This window comes from Lonchura striata, chromosome 4 (genome assembly GCF_050655825.1).
Source record: "Lonchura striata isolate lonStrDom1 chromosome 4, ASM5065582v1, whole genome shotgun sequence".
NCBI lineage: Eukaryota > Metazoa > Chordata > Aves > Passeriformes > Estrildidae > Lonchura > Lonchura striata.
In genome coordinates this window covers 51602005-51622069 of record NC_140706.1, presented here as the reverse complement: position 1 = coordinate 51622069, position 20065 = coordinate 51602005, and the positions used below count along the sequence as shown (strand labels likewise).

General features: G+C 37.9%; 1 protein-coding gene across 23 annotated transcripts in view; it reads left to right on the top strand.

The window, feature by feature from the left end:
* The window catches only part of BMPR1B (bone morphogenetic protein receptor type 1B), a 228445-nt gene that overhangs the window by 73713 nt on the left and 134667 nt on the right, over window positions 1–20065 (top strand). For 19 of the 23 annotated variants that reach the window (XM_085579105.1, XM_085579097.1, XM_085579095.1 and 16 more), the window contains one exon: window positions 11020–11081. The gene's annotated coding sequence lies outside the window, so the exon portion shown is untranslated. Of the gene's footprint in view, window positions 1–714; window positions 5031–11019; window positions 11082–20065 lie in introns of those variants that run through there. The other 4 variants (XM_085579100.1, XM_085579098.1, XM_085579090.1 and 1 more) reach the window with 2 other exon arrangements.

The window sequence follows — 20065 nt, the reverse complement described above, 5'->3', positions numbered from 1 at the left end:
GTCTCCCTCCCTTGGGGGATTCCTCCCAGCCTGGCAGAGAACATGGAACTGGATCAATCATCTGTCACTTAACAGTGTTAAGGATTGTACAGGCTTTATCTCTTACCAGTTCTGATAAAATTCTTGTTCCAGTTGCGTGGCAAGCATCCATGTTTGGTAGCTGGTGTCTAAGGAGTCACATTTTTGTAGGGCTGGCCATTTGGGTAGTGAATCTGAAGCACTCTATCATGAATTTACTTTGTGTTGATGAGCTGTGCACTTGTTCTGTATATATGAAATAGATTTTATATGTAGATTTTTTTTTATTATTAATTACAGAGACATAAGCCATCTGTGTGGTGATTGTGCATTAAGTAAAGGTGCAAGTACCGTTCTCCAGGACAAAAAGATATTTTACTTTGGGTGTTTTGAGAAATGACAGCACTCTACAGCTGGAACATATGATAACCTTGAATTTTGTAAGCAGAAGTTGTGTGAATGGAATTATACTGTATGCCAGCAGAAATTTTAAATTTTCTTAGAAAATTTGCTAGGGAGAAATGATATTTCCCATATATTTTTTGTGTGGTTTTATATTTATATAAGATTTACTTTAGGTCTTTTGTGAGATCAAATAGCACTGGGAAAAATCAGTATAAAAATGGTCCACAGTAAGAGGTCTGTAGGCAAGAGGGATTCATCAATTGCTTTTTTTTTTTTTTTTTTTTTTTTTTTTTTTTTTTTCTGCATTTAGGTGCTCATTTGCAATATTGCATTAATGTAGGGGTTTGGAGTGAATTATAAAAGGAGTAGATAAGAGCTTGTTTTGGCTGTAAAACTGCATTCTCATTTTTTTGGCAGTAGGTAAAAAGGCTGGTTAGAAGAATGTATTTCCTGTATTTTCCAAATATAAACCAGATACTCAGTCATGAAAAAGTCATTCATTGTTTTCCAAAGAGTTTTCTTCTTCTAATGGGAAATTGTAGTTTGGGTGGAAAACTTGTTAGTCCTTTTGCACAAAACAAGCATTAAGAAAAGGTGATTGTATTAGTTTTTTTCCCCTCCATACCCTCCTTCACTCTCTCCCTGGATTCTGACTATTTCTGGCTTTGAACAGATGAGATCCCCTAATGACCACATTAGTGCTTTTAATCCTTCAAAGCAGGAGTGAAATTACAATTACTGTACATGAATATCAAAAATACTTAAGTTCAAGCAGTGTTTTTGATGGTCCAGATTTCACATAACTTTTAGAAACAAAGATATAATGTATAGATGTGGGTGGTCCATATTCTAATTGTCGATGCTTGCAATTTTTAAGGTTATCTCTTTGAATACTTAAATTGTTGTTCCCATTTTGATGTCAAAGATCAGGGGTTTTCCGGATGCAGTGTGTAAGGACTTGTTTCTGGTGGTGTTCTTCTCTTGACCCACTTAGAGTCACTGCTGTGTTTTCCTCTGGTGGTTGTGGTGGCTTTGAGTAGTTTGGAGAAGCTGGGAAGAACTTCTGTAAACAGGCAAAAAATATATTCTGGTGATAGTCACATTGTGCCAGTGATGCTGTGTTGATGAGTTTTGGTAGGTAGGTAAAGCATCATAAGCACAGGTCTACATACCCATGGAATCTCTGTTTTCTAATGAGGCTCCTTGGAGCAGAAGTTTCCTATTGTTCATTGAGGTCCTGTAACCTCTTTTCCAGGCTGGCATCCCAATTATCCTGTGTAGGTGACCAGTACATCCCTGTATGGCAGAGCAGCTGCATCCTGCATCACCAAGGCCCAGGAACAAAGTGAGAGTCAGAAGTGCTTGATAGCCACAGGCAGAGCTGCTGGATTCATCCCTATTCATACCTCTGAAATGCTCTTCAGAATGAGGGTCCTGCCTTCCCCTCTCTTTGGGAATGGAAAATACTTGGCACTGCAGGCAATGCTGGCAGAAATCTGCAAAGATTTTTCTTAAAGAGAAGGGTCATTACATTTGTTGGTAATGGAAGAAAGAAGAGGGAGAAAGACCCTTGAGAGTGCTTCGGACTGCCTTCCACCTAGAGGGAGCTGAAACTGATAGCACAATATCTAAGAATAACTCATTACAGGGACATTAAATGGTACTGTCCCAGCAGCAGGCATGTGTCCCTGTAAGATTCATGTTGCACAGGCAGCTTGCTCAGCTGTCCCGTCTTCCTGCTGGGCTTTTAGCTGGCTAATCATCTCACCTTGCCTCTCATGGTTTAACACAGCAGAGCAGCAGGGAAAAAAGTGTTCTGTCATCATCATATCAATATTTGCTCTATGATGATGATGCACACTTTTTTACAGGAAGCAACATCCCAAAGGGTTGTGAGGTCTGGGGCTATGGGAGCCTGTGCACTCAGGCCCTGGTGTCTTAAGGGAGCAGAAATCTTTATACTGGTGTACGCGTCTCCTTGAAACCTTTTCCAACGCAAGCCTGCTGTTTCCATTAAAGGATTTTATGGGGCTCCCTGTACATCATATCTTGCACAGCTTACCATATTGGCTCTTAAAAGTGGCTTTGAATACAATGCCAAGGCCCCCCAGTAGCAGCTTTACAGGCTGCTGGGGAGCTGGGAAGCTGCACTTGGCTATCCATGTGCTAGCTGAGCTCCCTCACTGGTTTTTCCAGTTAAAATGATGAAGCATCTCTTCTGTCTAGTTTAATTAGATATGACTTCCTTCCTGAATACAGCAGGGAGCTCTGCAAAGTGCTACAAGCTCTTATTCCAGAAGTGCCTCCTTTGAAGGAAAAGTGAGTTCTAATATAATGCCAATGTCTAATACCCCTCTGCACCTACTCAAAGCCTGTGTAAGGACTTCATGTGGGCCCTAAAAATGAAAACAAAAGCTTCATCATAAAGGTAGTTTCTGTTTCCTTTCAGGAATCTTGGCAGAATTTTTTTTTTACTTGCTTTCAGTTTTGCCAAGTTGCTAAAAAACCATAAATCTAGATATTTTGTGAGGAAATTTGACACTCATTGTCTATACATCAGCTTGTATATATGAGCGCTGCTGAAGGGATCTCCTAAACTCATTAGTGCTTCTGGATCATTAGATCTGGAATAACATGCTAAGCACCTTTTTGTTATTATATTAAAGACCCAGGTCTGTACCAGGTTTGCAGCCTGTACCAGGTGATGGCAGCTCAGAGGCAGGGTGCTTGAAGGCAGAAGCCTTAATTCCACTGTGCCTGTCTGCAGTGACACTTTATATCCCAAGTTTTGTCCCAGGCACTTGCTGTTGAAGTGCAAAGTGACCTCTGGCATCCTCAAGATGAATCCAGCTCATTTTAATGTGGATTAAGGGCAAGGGTGTCCCACTCAAATGTTGCCACTTAGAAGAAACCTTTTAAGAGGCACATACGGACACATACTGCAGCTTGGCCTGTTTTTCTGTGTAAGTTATTTCAGCATGTAAAATGTCAACATGTTATTGCACAGTAATTTTAAAAGTGGTAGAAGGATGTACAACAACAGGCACTTAAAGCACAGCGTAGCTCGGTGGTTTTTACCAGTGATTGGGACTGAATAATATGTGTTTTTGTTTAGGAGGCTAAATGTTAAAATAGGGAAATAAAACTGAAGGATATATAAATGCAAATTATTTTTTTCCCTCAAGAAACACAGAGTTAAAATTCATCTTCATAGTAAACCACACTTAAAAATTAGAGCACTGAAGAAATAAAGACTGGATAAGCTTGTAATATAACAACTTCATCCTCTGGCATTTTTTAAAGGAAAAAAGGCACCTTACAGATTGTATGCAAGTAAGAAACATATGAAAGAAACTTCCTGAAGGAGGAGTTTGATGCTCTGATTAACTTAGGTCTGAAGATGAAAAGTCTGAGATGGGAGAAGCCGAGTAGAAACAATTCTACATCTAAACAGACTTCATCACTAAAGAATATTTGAAAATTAATAGTAGAGTTTTGAAGACTCTGCCAAGGTAAATTCTTTTCAGTGTAATTAGTAAAAAGGAAGGAAGTGTTCACTTGTTTGATGCTCACAGTCTGCCAGTGTTGTATTTCTATTTCATAAGGATTTTCTACTTCATGTTATTGTGGTTAAGGAGGAAAGGAGGAAAACAGAAAATGAAAGTCAGCACTGAATGGGAAGGGGTGAATTTAAGAATAGGGTTCCAATGCATGTGCATCCTCTCAAATGTTAAAAAGTAGGAAAAGTCAGGCAGGACCTGGTGGTGTGATTTAAACCCACCTGTCCCAAACTGGTCCATAATGGTCTCAGCTTTTGGTTACTGCTTGTTCTCTAGACCAGAAGAGCATGTCATAGTGCACCTCCAGATGTGACTTCCCAGGCTCAAAATATTTCAGTGGGTTATAAAGCAGGGTGTCCATAGCTACATTTTTCAAGATTGTTATATTTAGGCAAGAGCACAGAGAGCAGAATGTAAAAGGCTGCTCCATGCTTTGATTGCAAAACCATTGGCTCCAGGTTCTCATGAAGTCTGTGTATGAATATGGCTGGAGCCCAAAATCTTGCAGCTTTGTAAAGAAGTTTTCCAACTTCTTTTTTACACAAAGACTACAGGGAACACCAGCCAACACATGGCTTGTGTTATTTTTAAATTATTATTGTTAGGATTTTGTATGTTGACTAATGTGTTATTGCTGTGGTGTATCACAGAAATAAAATGTGGCCTTATTTTGACATGAGAGCATGTTACAATTTCCTTGTGATATATTGCACTGCCTTGTTAGTTTGATATATTCCATTAACGTGAAAGAGCAGAGCGGAATAAGGGAGCAGAAGAGATGTTCATCTACCATGAGTTTTCCCTCTCTTTGAAAGGCTCTTATATCCTCTACCAATTAGTCACCTTCCCTGTACTGCATGATGTGCTGCCCACTCAGAGTTTAGCTGCCAGTTCACACACAGTTTGCTCCCCTGAGAAATCTCTGCAAGCAGAGCAGCTCCACCAGTCTTCCCAGGCTGCCCTGGAGGTCTCTTGGTTGCCCAGCTTGAGAAACTGGAGTGTGTTTTTTGGAAGTAGCCAGAATATAAAAGATCCAGGCATTTTCAAGTAAGTGTGATCCTGTCTATTTTCAGATTAAGAAGTTTATTTGAAACAGTTTATACAGATTGCTTCAGATTGTTATGGGGTTTTTTTTGTCATGATTTTTGATGTGTAAGCGGTCAAATTTTATGTTTGCTGCCAGGCTTGCTGAGGTTTAATGATGCAGATAATGTATGGGCTTTACTAGAGATGGAGATTTATGGAAGCAAAAATGTATGCAGTTAGATACATTAGTGTATTTCTATTTAACTTTTAGAGTAATTAACTTCAGGAGTTATTTGAACAGTTGGTAAAATTTTTATGATGATAGGGCTGTATTATGACTTTCCAGTCAGTTTCGCTTTCACTGCATTGTTTTATTTGCTTGGTTGTTCACTTATTGGTCTGATTTTATTCAGTAGGAGCAGCAATGATTATAGACATTAATTTCCTATGAAGAGCTTACGTTACTGTGTTAAAAAACAAAACCTAACTTCTCAAAAACAGTCTTGCAAAAATTCCTCTTTGAATAGGAAGTTTGAACAGCTGATCTTGATAGGTCATAGAGAGCAAATGTATTACTCAGGGGACAGGGTGACAACATTTTACTTCTACGTCAGAGCGGTGTCTCATGCAGAATAATCCTCAAGATGTGACCGAGACTGCTGTGTTGTAGCATTAGGCTAGAAACACACACCATTGCCACTCTGAGGCTGAGGTTTTAGATGGTATTTGGAGTTGTATTTCAGGGGACAGGTGGAAGTAATGATGACAATTAGAATGCCTTTGATGCCGCATTTAGCGAGTGCTCTTTTACTCATGTGGGCAGATCAAACACCAGGAAGCAGTTTCCTCACTTGTAATACGAAGCTTGGCTTTGCAGCCAGTGTTCTGTCTGAAAATCTGCCTCTCTTTTTCAGGGAGCAACTAAACTGTTGCTTTCCCTGCTGCTCTGTTTCCCCTGGTTTCCCTATTGGGTTTGCTCCCCCGTGCAAGTTTAATGCAGGAAATACACATGGAACCAAGCCAATTTGTCACTTGGTGTACATCGATACAGCTAGAAGAACCTGAAAGCCTCCTATCTCTCCTAATAAGCTTACACCATGGCTGTGCTCAGAGCAAGCAAAGTGACTTCCCAAATTAGGGAATTCTGGCTATGAACTGGGGGTATTGCATTTTTGTCCCCATGAGTGATTTGCTCCATGACCCTGATAGCTCCCACTATTAATGGAACCAGATGGTGCTGAGTGGCCCCAGTCTGCAGAATTTTGCCAAGCACATCTGTCAGAGACAGCAGAAGTGTAACTTACATTCATACTGGTCTTTGAGTGGTGGCATTCATTGTGTCAGCTGACATTTAATAAAGATCATTCCAATAATCCTCCATTTATTTTGGTGGCTGTTAAACACATCAGTTTCACAAAAACTATGTTTTCTTCTAGCCAACCCTTCTTTAAGACATTGAAAAGTAAGGACATGCTGCTGATCCAACTGGTTGACTGTTGTCTAGTTAAGAACTACACACCTGCAGTTATCAGAGTAAACCTATGCTATAGATCTGAGTCCCTCAGTTACATGTCCTTTAAAACAGGGACCCACATGAGAGGTGTCTCCTGCTTCCACCACCTCGTCATTTCCTGTCTTTTGCCACATTCTGCACTGTAAATTTAATTTACAAAAAGAGAGATGAGAGAGAATACTGATTCTGTAAACTAAACAGAAGGATTGGTTCTATATGAGATACTTGTTTCTTTTGTGTTTCTTGTGACTGGGAAAACAGTGGTAGAGGTCCTAGGAAATGTACCTGAGTTGTGTACATGTGGATGAGCTGATGTTTGCAGTGACTTGGGGATGTGAACATAACATGGAATGTGCCATTCAAGAGTGAGTCCAGAAGTTCTATCTTTTTTTCATTCTTTTTGTATTGCAACTATGTTTAGCATATCATGTTTTGGTTGAGGTGCAGCTTTAGCGCTCTGTAATGTGACTTGTTATGTATTCAGAACAATAAGGGTCGGGTTTTGCATTTTTATTTTTTTTTCCTGACATAGAAAGGCATCTGCCAATTAGTCTGAAACTTTCAGGGATCCCCTGCTGTTATTTCTCAGCCATGAACACCTTGTTAAAGTTTATTCAAAGTCGGGCGCTCCATGTTGAGGTGCTGGAACACTGAATTGTTCTTTCCACTGGGACTTGCTTGATTTGAGTGAAGAGAGCACAGCTCCCTGCCAGTGTGCCCAGCATACCAGTGACTTGTGATTACAAGCATGAGGGAATAGCGCAGGGACTACCAGCAAGCAGCAGCTTGGCACATCACACTCTTCATGCATTTTCTGGTGGCTGCTTTCTAAAATCCTTCTGTCATCTGGGAGTATGTGCACAGGCATTTCACAATTAGTAACATGTATAAATCCTCTAAAGTGATTATTAGGCAGTGCATATTCGTGTGACTGCCATAAAGTTTCTAATGCAGGGAGGTTGGACTAAATGACCTTTACAAGGCCCCTTCTTACTCAAAATGCTCTATGATTCTAGAATGTTAGGTGCACATATTTGTAGTGTTTGAATAGTAGAAAATATATTAATTCTCTGGTATTTTATATAGTACATTTTATATACTATGGATGTATTTTTTCCATTTTCCATAGACATATGGGTAAACATACTGCATGGGTGTTCCTCTGGAAAGAGCAAATATAAAGACATTCCCCTTTCATTTCTGTAGATAAATGAGTGTTTTCACATTAGTGGGTGGAAGGGAAAAGCCTAAAAATCTTTTTGTCCATAAATTATATTGCAGTTAGCACAACCACTTTTGTGTGTGATCCCGTAATTTACGTGTGTGGCAAACTCTGAGGTGAGATGACCCAGATCTGATGGCACTCTTGTATCCGTGTAAAGCAGATGGACAGCGGCAGCTCCCCAGGCAGCCACACTGCTCTTGTCAGTGGAAGTCAGCCTGAGATCAGAATCTGAAACATTTACATATTCTAGATAAGAAGGTGAAACTTAATATTTCATGTTGCTAGTTTTGAAGGAACTGTCTCAGCTGCGTTTCTATTTGTTCTGTTTTCTACTGTCACTTTTTCTTGTGCTTTGAAGTACAAGGAAAATCTAAGCCAAGACATTATTGTACAATCAAAGGCTATCTGGTACCTAAGAATGGGAAAAGAAACTTACTCTGTGTGGTTCATCTGTTGCTAGTGGGACATACAGGTGGATCTCTGCAATATATTACTGCCAGGTACCTCAGGTATTCTCTGAGGAAGAAAAATTTCTGAACTGAACTTGCAACAGTGTTTTTTATTGTGGAGGGTTCTCCTCTGTGATAGACAGTAAGTAAACTAATGTGATGAAATGTTATCCTCTTTGCCCTTTTCAGAATCTTGGTTTATTGCAATGGAGCACTTGCATAAACTTGTGTCACATAGGCATTTTTTCAGGTGTTGCTGAATAAAAATAGCTTCAAATTACCAAGAAGTGGCTTCTGGGTTATGAGCATGAATGTCATAAATCTTTTTATCTAAATTAAATCAAAATCAAGAGAAAAGCTGACAAGAACTTTGTTAAAACAAACAAAACCACACCAAAAAAGTGTGTTAGGCGTTTTTTTTAAAAAAAGTCTTTGGTTGGCTGTGGTGGGTATCATCAACCTGAAGTCCATAAGTACTAGATTTTCTTTCCAAACAGAAGGTGCCTTCTGAATGTAGACAAGGAATTGGACAAATCAATTAGCCAGAATAAATAATAAAATTTTGCTTGTAGGCACAAGGCAAGGCTTCAGTCCAACAGTACTTTAGTTATGCAGATTTTTAAAGGAAGATAAACTGATACAAAAGTTCTGCAGTAGATTGAGTTAGACACCAGATTACAATTACAATTCTTTTATGGTAGCAAGCAAATAACTGCAGCTCTAGACTTCTATTTGCCATACATGAAGACAATGAGATAGTGTTTCTTACTTTCAGGAGAGAAGTGAACATTGTTTCTCAAAAATGTCTTGTGTTTCATTTATTTCTATTTTATGGGATTTTTTTGGGTGGTGGGTGGGGGGTTAAGATAGGTCATTTATAAGCATCTTTTTTGGAATTTTTTTCATGGCACAAAAGTAAGAAACAAAGGTCTTTGCTTGAGTCTCAAACTGGAATTCTTGCATTGCACATTTGAGCAACTTTATTCTGTCATTTAGTTTAATGGAAGGTCTGCACAGAAGATTTTACTTATTTTATAGAGAAACTGAATAATTTTTTTTATCATATATGTTATTTCTACATTTAACTGCTGGCACTCCATTACTGTGGATCTTATTAATGTCGTGTTATGTGAATTTTAAAAATTTCTATAAACTATATATTTTTTATTGCAAATGGTTAGGATTTGGTTTTGTATTGATGGACTGTATTAAATCTTCCAAAAGTGGGAATACATGTTCGTAAAATATTACTGAACAAACAATTGTAATCTCCCTCTTTTCTTTCTAAATATATCCTCCACTTTTACCAGAGGTAACAAAAACATTATGCTAAAAGATTTCAAGCTAGTTGAGACCACCTCCCATTTCTAGGTTTGTGTTTATTTTGGTCATATTGAATTTGAAGCAGAAACTCTCTCAGGGCAGGAATGCAGCCCAAGAACCTGGATCCAGATGTTGTGCTTTCCTTCCATACTAACCTAGGCCTCCGAGGCAGAGATCTCCTTCTCCAAAAACAAGACTTGGACAAAGTGCAAACACCTCATTTCCTGAAATCTCATTGTTTAGGCCAACAAACAGGCAGGTCAACATGCAGGTTGCAGAACTGAAACTAAACACCACCTCAGTTTCCCTGGATCAATGAAGTGTAATTTGAGGCTTGTGGTTGGTTGCCTGTCTAGCTTGGAGAACCAACACAGAGAACAAAGGCTCAACACTGTTGCCTTAAGATATTTGAGCAGTGAAATAGTGTTGCTGCTGTTCCCTTCTGCTGGCTTTTGGCTCAGGGCTGTGCTTTTTACGTAGGCTAGGTATAAATTTTTTGATGGTTATGCCAGAAAATTCACCTAGAGCAGAGGCAGTTTCTGCTGGCCCTAGGTAGGTTAGTTGAAGAAGAAAAACAAAACAACAAAACAAAACCCCAAACCAAGGAAAGAAAAAACTTATTTGAGTTCTGCAGAGGTTCACATAGGCTGTTTCTTACAACAAAACTTCTTGGTCTGACTGTCAGTCTCTCTGTAGAATCAAGTCAGCAGAGACCTTAGTGAACACTAAATGGAAAACTTGGCACAAGTCTGGCACTAGATGCAGATTGAAGAATAGCAGATGTAACTGGTTGTGATGCATGTGGCATTTTCTGCAGCTTGTATGAAAGGTTAGAGCCCATAGCTTCTGCTCCTGGTGGAGATGGTGCACACAAATGTGGGCTGTCTCGGCTGGAATGTTTTTGTGGTGTGGCTGCTGCTTTTTGGACAGGGAGCCTTTTTTGGTCAGTAGAAACTCAGGCTCACAGCATTTTGTTTAGCTGCCATTCAGGGTGTTAATTTATAATTAGGCTTCACTGGTATGTAATCAGATCCATACTTTTAGGGAGTGTGGGGTTTTTTTTTGCATGTTTTTACCGAAGAGCTCATTAGAAGTTGATGGGAGTTGAGTGCATCTCAGCCCTCAGTCATGTACCTTTTCCTAAAGCACCTAATTCAATTGATTGGGGTGTTTAGTGACAAGAAATACTGTGTCAGCAGGGCCTTAATTATTTAATCTATCTAACCACAGCATGAGTGTTATGAGTAATGCATGGAGGTAGATAAAACTCTTACATCTTGTCTGAGAAGGAGCACTGGGAAAGGAAAAAGTTAGTTTATATTAGTAAGTATATGCAATATTGTACAATTGCTGCTTGATATTTGCCACATAAAATATATGCCACACCATGAAAATAGTTAGAAATTTATCTGTCAGTTTGCTCAAGTGTGACTGAACTCTAATACTAATGTTAAATGTAAATATCATATGTAATTTATGTATTTTTCTGCTCTGTTGTAGATTATATAATCTTACTTAAACTGTGAGACAAGAAAACTTCTTGAAAAGTAATACTTCTACAGGTAAGAACTGAGTTAACTAATTTCCTTTTTATAAAGACTATTGTTGTTAATAAACACCGCCATAAAGTAAACACTGAAGTGTTCACTCTTAATGAACTACACTTTGAAAAGCTGAAGAAAAAAATCATTTGAGATGCTCACAGTGAAACAAGCAGGATATTTGACAAAGACAGATGTCTTTCTCAAGTTTGAATGATAGTATTTTGAATGCTTAGTACCTAGGATGTCTGTTAGGAAAGGATTTATAAAGAATTGTCTTTGACAGAAAAATGGGAGCCAGTTGAGAAAGTGGCTGGAGGTAATGGGCACACAGACACCAGGTGCTGGCAGCATGACTCTGGTGCAGGGTGCTTGTCATTGTCTATCTCATATTTCTAGATTCCCACTGGGAGACCTAAACTTTGTGTGCAGGAAATGTCCCTAGTCCCCTTGGGGTTATTGCTAAATAACAGCATGCCTGGCAAGTTAAGCTGTCATTCTTTGACTGATGTCTCCCCTGGGGTAAACAAGAGGTAGATCTGCAGAGCAAAAAGTCATCAGCTCTTTGTTTAAACAATCTGCTAAAACTCCTGCCTAGTGCTTAAGAAACCAGGATTTGGGTGTTTTCAGGAGGACTGTTGAAAGATTAAATAATTACTCACTTCATAATGGGAAAAATCCCACTTTGCTGGAGATGGTGTTGTAAAGCCTTATAGTCAGAGCTGATGTAAAAACAAAATAGGAACAGTTTTATCATATCACATAATAGGGGGAGTTGTGTGGTTTTTACTTCTAATGTGGACTGAGACAGTCTGACAGGTGAGCAGTTCACTCAACCCCAAATAAAGGATGGAGAAACAGAAAATTGATAGATGCTTTACAAAACCTATGATGTCCTTTAAGTTATGAACTATCAGTCCACTTTGAAACAGGCCACTGAAAACTCTGAGCTATATAATCTACAGAGCCCTTGCCATCCTTTCAGTTTCTTCCTTTTTGTATACATCTATTTCATCTTAGAACTTACAAACACAATACAGGAAGTTGCTGCAATTGGAGAATTAAACATTTCTCCATATGCAGATAGTGCTTCCTGACTGTACGATATTTTGTTACGTTGCCTCAGCATCATAAAGAGCCTGAAGTTGAGAAATTATTTTGAAGTTCCTTTGGGTTTACATTCTTGGAACTTTTTCTTGAGCAATTTCATGACTTAATTTGCATTTGGTGTTAGAAAATTTATAAGACTCTGGTGCTTTGTTTCTTATACCTAGATTTTGAAAGGAAAAAGAATGAATGCCTGTTAAGTTTAAAATACAGTTGTAGCCTTTTCTTATAAAAATGGCTGTGCTAACCTTGAAATGCCAGTAAATTGTATGGAGGTATTAAAAAAATAAAAAGCTATGTTATATTCCAAACACGATATGCAAAATTAATGAACTAAATATAATCTTTTATATGCTACTATTTATTTATATGGGAATATGGTATATAAGGATTCTTAAGACTGTTAAAATTCTATTAATTTTCTGTGTTCTGTCCCAAGTCTTTGTTCCCATTCTTGCAGAAAAATTGTATTTTTATTATTAGGTGTTTAAACATGCTTTGAAATATTTCCTTTAACAAAACTTTTTTTAATATTGTTTTGAGACGTTTTAAGGTTAGTAATATATTTACCATATGTAACTACATGATAGCTGTTCCTGCTTGTCCAATATCCTAGTTAGTTGCTTATCTGCCTGAATCTGAAAATGAGTACAAAGATAATAACAGAACCAATGTAATTGTGTGGATGTGTACATGGCTTTTGGTTGTACATCTGCATAAATGTAAATGGATTTATTGCTTCACACTAAAGACCTTTCAAAGTGTTTTGGATTACTCTGTGCTTAAAATGCCACCCTGGAGGAAAGCAATACCATGGATGGATTATATGAAGCTTCTAGTCCATTCAATCATTTCTGGGGAAAAAGAAATGCCCATAAGTAGGTCCATGCTTTCTCTATGTAATTCCTGTACTATTCCTTGTTTTTAGAAATATACTTGTGTAATACAAAATATTTGAGCTGGTGTACACTGCATTATAGGCATCACACTGTAAAATGCTACAGAAGATTGTCCACTCTTTTAGCAGGAATTTTTAAGCACCTGAGCAATTCAAAATGAGCTCTGAAATTTTAGTGACTATGTAAATTCTGCATATCCTTCCTTATGTCATGATTGAAGTAATTCCAGTGGGTTGTACTGGTTATTTCTATCACTGCTTTACCAATATAAGAAATTGTAATTCAAAGGTTGTGTAGAAATATTTATTTTGCATACCTGCACTATCATTTATTACTGGAAAAAAAAAAAATAAATTATAGAAAAAAGCAATAATAACTATGGTGCTTCATGCATTGCATACCTGCGAAACCCATTTCAGCTTGGTTTTACTTTGAGAAGAACTTTAACTTTGTTACTGTTATTCTATTAATAATTCTTTTATGGAAAGAAGTAATAGTAATAATAATAATCCAGAACATCAAACCTAATAACTTCATCAGAAATAACTTTTTGTTAATGTTTCACATGGAACCAATGCACATGAGAAAAGGGCATGGCAATATACAGAAAATTGTTGCTCTGTACCCTGGGGCTTGAAACCATCAGATTATTGAGCTGTCTGTTACTTGGGCCCATAGTGAGTTGTCCTAGGGAGCACAACCACCTGAGGACTATTTCTTTTGGGGAGCAAGGACAAAGAAGACAGAGGTAGCTCTCAAGTGGTTTAGTTGTGTAAGCTGCTGTCACAGACAGGGTCATAAAAAAGGCAGCAATAGTCCAGAGGAAACAGAAGGAGGGCAAGGGTGGGATGGGCAGAGGAGAGAAGAGCAGTCCTTTCTCTGGCCACCTACTTTCCTCTGATCTCAGCTGTCTCATAAAACTTCTCTTTACAATCTAGTGAGGAATTCTTCTGTCTGATGAGCATGGCAGAATAAAGGGATGAGTGTCTTACTAGTGAGAGGCCTCAAGAAACATTTCTATCCCACTAGCTCCTAAGGAAAATATGCCCCAAGCCTTCCTCCAGTTCAGATATCTTTTAAGACTTCTGTTCTTCCTCCTTCTGAATCCTTTTGGCAGATTCAATTTACATCATGCTCTGGGGATTTGATTAATTTCCTATTATTGGCTGAGTCTTGCAAACCCTGCACTCAAGGTTGGCAAAGTGTGCTGTTAAATCTTGGCATAAATGAGTTCAGCTCCTGCACATTCAACCTATGGCATCTTTACTGTCTGGGACCATCCACCCAAACTGTGTTTGTTTGATAAGTAAGTGGCACCATAATGTGAAATTCATCCTATTAGCATAGTGAATAAATTTACTCAGTAAGGAACTTTTAAGTGGTTTTTACCATATGCCTTAGGATCATAATTTAAATTAAATTTGCTTAAAATGGAAATCTAGATTCAAGCTGACATCATAACATATGACCTCCACTAGCAATAAAAATTGAAAACATGAGACAAGGACATTAATCACTGAATAGTTTATAAACTGCCCTGAATGATCATCTGAAATGTTAACACTATTTTATTATATGCAATAAGAGCTTAAAGTGAAAATTTATGAATACTGTGAGGTGCCTAAGATAAGGCATTCGGACTCATTTTATTGTGCCCTGGGTCAAATCTTTTGAGTCTTTAGAGAAGTGCACAGAGCCACTTGTGTGTCTAACCTATTGCTCTTAGTGCAAGCATTACCTCCTCCATTTACTGGCACTGGAAATGTGAGCAGGATAGTGGGGATCAGATTTGGCAGTCAGACTTGTGTGAACTAAAATTTGTTCATACATACCCATTTGCTGGTGTTTAATGGCCTCAGTGTGGAAGTGTTCGTGAAGTTTGGGTCATTGTTTTCTGGGGTTTTAATTCTGCTTAGTAGTTTGAATTTTGGGTTGGAGTTCTGATAGTAAGGTTTTTTTTTTTTTTTTAATAGATAGCTGCAGTTGTAATGTTGAGTATAGCTGACTATGGAGTATAATAAATGCAGTAGAGCTTATTTGTGCAAAATATACCAGGCTGTCATCAAACAGCTCTCTTCAGATGACCTGCTGGAATCGCCACTTTAAACCAATTAGTAATTTCATTAATATTTGAGTCTTGATGTATTTTCATCAATTTTGGGTTTTTGTACATGATGTTTTTTAATTAGCAGGTACAAAATCTATTTGATTACTTGAAAAGGAAGAGATTTAAGAATGTCTTTTTAACTTGATCTCAGATTTTATAGTGCTTCATCTCTAATGCTTATCCTTACTTGTGAACTCATCAGTGTAACTCAGAATCTTTAAAATTTGATGTCATACATAGTTGACTTGGTGGAGTCTGGAAAAATACAAGCTAAGTTGGATTATTAGTTTCCAAACTATCCACTGCTGCTCTTTTACTGCTCTTTGTTCCTATGTAGCTTGAACCAGTGATTTAAAAATAGATTTAAATGCTTTTATAGGTGAAAGTGAGCTTAATTGATAGTGAGCTTGTTGTAGCTTTTTTATTTTGCTTTACTGGGTAGTTCTAGTAGTAAACTGAATTTATTGAAGTAAATCTATGAAATTACCTTAATTGCCTGATCTCAATAATATTTTTAAGGAACTCCACTATTTGTGCATTTTTATTTTAATGTAAGGTACATAGTGCAGCTTGTATATGCATATTGTTTGGAGGCTTTGAATGGCTTGCCTGTCTGATCCATTTTAATAGATTCCAGCCTTTTTCCATGACATCATTATTATAACAGACTTCCTAGAAAATATGAACAGCTGCTGTGTATTTTTTTCCTGTGTTTGATATTAAAACTGTAGCAGCTATTCTGTTCTTTACAAATGACAGCGATAGGCTTGTCTGATGTAAAACAAAATGGAAAAAAAGTCCAAGTAAGGAGCTGTGATACTGTTAACAGGCCAGTAATGTAACAGGTCTCCATGTATGAATCATTTCATAATGCAATAAGGGATTACTTATACTGCTGTCATACTGGTCAAAGGTTGGTCCCATTTCCTTCCCCCCTCCTCCTGAACTAAACTGTGCATCATTAAAGATGATGAAAACAGTATTGTGCTCAGCTTCCTGGCCCAGATGGCAATTTGCATGAAGAATTTTACTGCATTTTTTTTTCCCCTAATATTCTTATGTAGACTGTGCACAGAGATTTTGAAGTTCTTTCCAGTTCAGGTCAAGCAGACTTCTTCCTTGTTTCTCTGCACATCTTGGCATTCAGGGATGGCTTAGAGGCCACTTAACATGGAGTCTGGAGTATACATAGAACCAGAAATTCATCAATCTCATTATTATATGTAAGTTTCTATCTTGCTCCATCTGTAAATACTATAAATAGCTGAAAGGTGTCAAAGGGGTCTGGACCTTTAGATCATTGTATTCCGTGCTGTCTGAAATACCTTGGTTGGAGTATTAGTTTCTTTTAGACAACTTGTGCAAACCAACCATGATGTCTGGTATGTTTCATGCCTCAATACCTGCATTTGACACAACAAAAGCAATAGGTATAAAGAAAGTGTAACCTTTCAGTGGCTGTCAATAGAAACACACAACACTGTGTGGAGCTGACTTAGAGACCAGACAAGTCTTAGAGTGTAATATGGCCATGAGGCAGCTCATCATCCATTAATGCTGTTATCTCAGTCCTGTGTATTTTGGAGTGCTTTCTTCCTCCATTTTCAAAATCACCTGTGTATTTTCTGCTGTGTGTGTGGTGGGGGTGGGGAAACCCATCAACTACTAAGTACTGTTCTTCTTTATGAAGCAGGGGGATGGTTTATTCACCAGGTGTGTGGCTGTGAGCTGATTGAAAATGTGAGCTTGAAGAAAATCAATACTAACCTTGCAATGAGAAGTTAGATGAGGTATGGCTGCATTGCTCCTGTCTGTGGTGTTCATCAAATGGTGCCTGTTCTGCAGAGCATGTAGAGAACTATTTCCATGAACAAAATAACTAATACCTTTTGGCAATTATCAGTTACAAGCCCTTCTTCATCTGTTAAGGACTCCATGCGAGACTGCTTGACCTGTTCTCCATTAATGTCCTAAACCAGCCTTGAAAGCACACAATACATAAATATTATTAATACAAATAACTATTAGCCAAGTGTGGGAACACATGAAGATTACCTTCTGCTTCATAACCACAGAAGGTTTGAACCAATACTGAGTATATAATGTGTGATGCCTACAGAAAAAATCTGAGGTCGTTCCTTCTGATATTTGATGTGCCATGGTACTGAGCAATGGTTGATATCTGTGGCTTCTGGGCTGTACCACAGCCTGCATGGGAAGGCAGCTTCAAACCACACAAGCCCTTTTGAAGGTCAGCTCACACCAGGGTGGCATGGTTAACAAAAATGCAGTTTTATTCCAATGTTAGACAATTTCTGAAGCTCATTTTTTTTGGTCATCTCCTTCTTGTTTACATTTAAATGAGTGTAAAAGATTGCTTTTCAGTGGAACAAAATTTGTGTCTCATTTTCACTTAGTTTTTGCAGGTAGTTATAAAGCAAAGTTAAGAAACAGCATGTTATCTATAAAGTATTTTGAGACTGTAGTGCTTATACTGCTTCTGCTTTGAGGAACAAGTCTTTCTTATGACCCTAAAATTTTCCCAGTATGGGGAAAATTGTAGGGACTTAGTCCTACAAATTTTAGCTTACTGTTTTTTTCTTTTTTGAAGCATGCAGAAATTAATTTCTTCCTTCCCTTTTTCTCAACCCATATATAGTTTTTAAAATTATAGTCCTCTGCTATTGCATTTCTGGGTGTGTCATCAGGTTGTGGATTGTTTTATTAATTCACTTCTGTAAATAAACTTCTTTAAAAAATCGTTTTCCCACTTCCTACCCCCAAAAGAAGGTTCAAGAGAGTAACTTATATTTGCATAAATATGTATTAATAGGTTTTAAATATACAACAGAGATAAATATTTGCCAAATCAGCTTATAAAAATTTCACTTACAAAATAAATTTATTTTTAGCTGTTATTTTTATTTAAAAATACAAACCAGCAAAACATCCACCATCCTGTAGAGATGAAACACTTTGTGGTGAAAAACAGTTTTGCAGTCATTGATACATATGAACTAAAATATATAAAATATCAAATAATTTTATAATAATTACCACATCCATTCTGATTTGTGTGGCAAAGAAAAACTGGAGAAATTCCACTGAAATTAATGTGGTTAATCTGTAGTTACACCACTGAGCCAAACAGTAATATGGATCATTCATTTGGTGTAATTTGAATGCAAACAAATCTGTAAAAAAAATTTCTACCATTCTTCACAGAAAAAGTTTTGCATTTTGCATCATAGATGTTTGAAATAAAACTCAGAATATGTCTTAGTAATAGCATATGTCCACAAAATGTAAATCACTGGAGAATTATTTAATTGTGACTTCCTTATTGACACCCTTCTTACAGTAAAACTGCTCACCTGTGAGAGAGCAGAGACAGCAGTGAAGAGTAGCTAAATATGGCCCATTTTATAATAAATAACAGTGTATTTTGAGGGTGAGAACTGATTTTTCTCATTTGCAGTATGAATGCTTTTCAATTAGATTTGTGCTAAACTCAGTGGCAGACTATGGAAGGAAAAGTATGTCTTAATAAGCTGAACATGCCATGATCTTTCAGGTCTCTGTGCATCTCCTAGCAGCAGTGCCAGCCCATGCAGCAGATCAGACAGGTGCTTCATCCCTTCCACCAGAAGGACTTGGAGCATCAAAGTACATAAGACACAAAGACTGCCCTTGAGGCCCACTGTGCTTTACAGGCTTTACTCATTTCTGTGGTTTTCTCTCTGGTATGTAGATGTGTGTCCTCATGATAAACCCTTCAGGGTGTAGTTCACATGTGAAAGTGTCACTTCCCAAAATGATTGGTAATAATAAGACTTAGAATGGTTCTTGGGGTGGGGATTTTTTTGGCCTTCATTGCCATCAGCTTTACACTGGCCCATGTGGCAGTGAGTATAATATATAATAAAGTGTTGCCTTTAAAAATGGTAGCCTTTTCTTTGTGAAATGAGTTGATGCCTGTTAGACCAAATGCAGAAGTCTGTACTGCAAACCATCAGTACTAAAGTAATCGCAATAGTATTGCTGCCACAGGCATGATATTCAAAGACTGGTGAGGGGGGCAGGGTTTGCACACAGAGGTAATATCTTTTATTAGATGAACCAATAAAATTGGAAAAAACAGATGCTTCAGACAAACAAATCCTCCTTCAGGAAAGGCTTTCTATGCCCAGAAGCTTGTCTGTTTTTTCCAGCTGTATCAGTTGCTCTAATAAAAGATATTGCCTCTCCCTTTAAACTTTGCTAACTGAAACATGGGCATTTCTGTCACCCTTTGACAGAAAAGCCTGCAGCAGCATGGGCATAGTGCTTTGCTGGGTTTCACATGTCATACTTCTACTCCTGCTTTACCTGCCCTGCACTTCTTGGACATAGCATAGAAAGGGAGAATATGTCCTATTAATAAGCTTTGTCAGTGTCTATTAATCTTATCAAAGTAGTTGGTTTATGCCTTTCCTTAGATTTAGCTTAAGTGTTTGATGGAAAGGAAATTTTGCTCTCTATGGAGTCTGTTTCTTTCTTCCAGCTTGAGGGGTGTGGGTCCTGTAGCTCCTGTTAATGCTGATCTTTCTGGTGTGGTCCACCTGTGTATTGGAACAGTTACAGAAGGGAAAATTTTTCCCTGGCCATTGCTCTGCTTTTCTGATGAGTCTTATTTTGTAATGTGCTTAGATCTGTAGTGATAATAGTCACCCAATAGCTGGTCATAAGTCTCGCTTAGATTTCAAAAGGGCTCTAGGGCTCTCCTTGCAGAAAATAAAAGACAAAAATATTTGGCAGCTTGATGGGAAGTGTGTCTAAAATGATCTGCTATAATGTAAAAACAAAAGAGCAGTGTTTCCAGCTAGAACACCAAACATCTTGGAGTCCACTGT